Source organism: Pyxicephalus adspersus, chromosome 8 (assembly GCF_032062135.1).
Source record: "Pyxicephalus adspersus chromosome 8, UCB_Pads_2.0, whole genome shotgun sequence".
Classification (NCBI taxonomy): domain Eukaryota; kingdom Metazoa; phylum Chordata; class Amphibia; order Anura; family Pyxicephalidae; genus Pyxicephalus; species Pyxicephalus adspersus.
The window spans coordinates 43,414,903-43,418,286 of NC_092865.1; positions in this window are offsets into that span (position 1 = coordinate 43,414,903).

Here is a 3,384-nt window from a genome sequence, read left to right on the forward strand (position 1 = left end):
TACATACTAAGATATTAGGCTGTCATATACCCCCACACTTGTTTTTCTATTTCATCTGGAGGGGGGCAAGGCCAGGAACTTCTCAGCACCCCCTCATAGTCCTTTTCTAATACAGTGTAAGGTCATATGTCCTAGCTCATTTACTGCCAAACTCTTACTGTATACCCTATAAGTGTATGTACCTCCCGCGTCAGGCATACCCATGAGATACATTTTGGCTAAAAGATCTTGAGACATCTTACAGTTTGGAGCTCCTGTCTTTGGATCAGGGACTGTATCCACTGTTGCTTCTGGAGCTTGGGCTACTTTTCCCTCTTTCTTACAAGTTTGGATGTTAATGGACTGGTGGCCATTAGGTTTTCATTCTTTTCTTACCTCTGTTTGAATATATGTCAACAATTGCATTTAAAGGCAGTTCTTGTAAATATGTAAGCTGATCAATGTCAAACTTGTTTGGGCTTACACAATAATTATTCTAAACTAACATGAATACCTACAGCAGTACAAGCACATTGACAAACTAATTCAACTGCTCTTTTATTTGCTGGTTATTAGCAGCTCCTTGTGATAGTCCAGTCAAACAAATCTGCACTTGTCTCCCCTAGTGTTAAGGTCTGACCTTAACACTTCCATAAAAAACAAAATCATATTTACAAAGTGTGGTTCTGAAATTCCTCAAACCGAGTAGTCTCTTAACAGTCTGAAAGTCTAAATGATTAAGAAAGAATCAATTTTCCTTATAATAGTGTCTTTCTTTTCGTGAGAACACCTTGCTTTAACTGACAAAGGATGCGTACCTCTACACCTCAGTTATCCTTCCAGTTCTTTCCATGCTTAGGGAAAGGCCACTGTCTCCAATCATTTAACAGGACAATAAGATGATTTGGCCTTCCAGAGAAAATACAACTCTACTCTGTTTCTGGAGAGTGAGAGTTCCTCAGCAAACTGTATTTAAAAAGCACCAAGATATTATGCAGAGCTTTACAGTAAATAGGGGTGCAAATGACAAACAAATACAAACAATGACACTGGAGGAGGAGAGGACCCTGCCCAAAAGAGCTTATATTCTAAAAAGTGGGAAAGTAGCACACAATAGGAGGGGGGATTTGAAATGAGTGGTCAGGGTTTTAGCGATGGAAGAAGACGAGTAGGCGAGTTTGAAAAGATGGGTTTTGAGGGCTCTTTGAAATGTGGAAATGTATGAGCAAGCCCAATAGGAGAAAGAAAAGAGTTGCATACAGTGCGGTCAGCTCTAAAGAAGTTTTGCATGGCAAGAGGTTATAAGTAAGAAACTCATCAGAACTTTCAATCAGAAAAATTGAATATTGGGGTTGCTGTTTCGAAAGCAAGTGTGCATAGGAGCCCTTAATAAAAAAATACAAATTGAGAATCCTTAAACCCACTTGCTTAGAAAGGAGTATAGGGGTGGGGCCCCTAAATTTATACCTACCTTTCACAAAACTTTAACTGTCATACTATGCTACCTTGTCTGTTTCTGCAACTTGGGAAACCTTTGACTTACTCCCCTAAAATTTCATTACTATTACATCATCAGAACACCCATCCATCAAAATGCACTGCATTGTTTTACATTACTGCCCACTTTCAACACTTGAACCCCAATTTCTCTCGAATAGGATAAAAAAATGTACCTACAAGTGGAAAACATCTGTGGCGAACATCCCCTAAAACGTTATCGCTTAAGCATTATAAGAACATAAAAAACTCTGCCCACTAAAATGAATTTGGGGCTTAGATATTGGAAGGGTACAGTCATGTGTAACAGTGTTGATTGGTGCGTATTGATGGGTAAAAATGTTGTAGTGGTGCTATTGTGATGAAAGTTTGGGGGTGTTAGCCACAAGTGTTCCTCACTTACACCTTATATATTTTTGTTTTCATGCACCTCTTTGTTCTTGAGAAACTTTACAAAGAAACTACAAATTACTAGGAAACTTTACAGAAACTGGGGTTCAAGTAAGAGAAGGCGACATATATGTGGACCAGAGCAGGGCAGTTTGATTTGTTCTAATAATACCATGCTAATAAAATTGTAGAGGGGTTTATACACATGTCCCCCACTTGCACCTACATTCTCTGTTTCACGTACACCTCCCCATTCCAGAAAAAAATTGAGGTTCAAAGAAGAGAAGCAGGCAGCAAACTTGTGACCCCCATATCTTGAAACTCTTTGGTAGCTATGAGCATCCCATGTACGAAAAATATCTCAAGTCATTACGACCAACGGTTTAGGATATATGAAGGTTTGAACAAACCTTTACAGACAAAGCTGTCACACTGCTGCTGATGACATCATTGTACACTCCCACTTTGGGGGATACTTTTGTTTTTTTTGTTTTTTTTTAACTAGAATATGTTCAGTGATGAGGATGGGACACTGGCTGTCTTGCCCCCATGTTGCTATCACATGCTCACATGTATGATGCTCCTAAAGCATCACCACAGTTTAAAATTATATAAAGGGTGACTTTCCCATTTATATATTAGAAAAATTCATTTTTGTTTTTTAAATTCTTGGAGGAGGATTCCATGTTTTTAAAACAGCCATAGTGGTAAAGACTGAAGGGGATATCTGCAGCCTCCCGGGATTTTTGTGTCACATATCCCAGGTGACTGCACGCTGCTCCTTCTGCACATGCCTGACATCAGGAATGCATCATCAGGGGCTTTTCCTATAATGTAAAAAAGTGCTCAATCTCACACCTGCACAATGAGATCAGCTTGTGCAGTGCATGTTCGGGTGGCAAGAAGAACCTGGTAGAAAGAAAATGGCAGTCTGGATGGAACGGTGAGCATAGGAAAGAAGAGGGAAGCTGAGCCAGCATGGGACTTGCTGGGCTTGGTTTGTGAATAATTTTTTTATGTTGTTATTATGCTAGGTTTTAGGGCTCTGGACACTGGAATGGGAAGGCATGTACTGGATGAGCCTTTAGTCATTTTGGTAATGGCATCCTTTATACACAATTGTTGATACTCTACTGTTTGATCAATAGGTAAATGCTGGTCCTGAAACAAATTAAAAATTGGTTTGAAAACCAAATTGATTTTCTTGGGTTATCAGCTAGAGTGTACCCCAAAAGATTTTCCTCCTCAGGCAGGTCGTGCGGGATCATTCAAGGTGCTAGGTCTAAGTGACACAGGTCTTCGCCAGGGCAAGAGGTGAATGGGCCGGTAACCGTAGAGCCTCTAGGTTTTTTGATGCTGGGTGTCACCAGGTCGCTTCCCTCATGTTCACTTTACCTGAGAAGGAAAGATGGAGTGGCCTCCAGGCAGGGGGATATAGTCCAAGTCCAGGCATAGGTCAGGGCAGACGGCAGGCAAACGTAGTCTGGGTCCAAGCAAAGGGTCAGGGCAGGTGGAAGG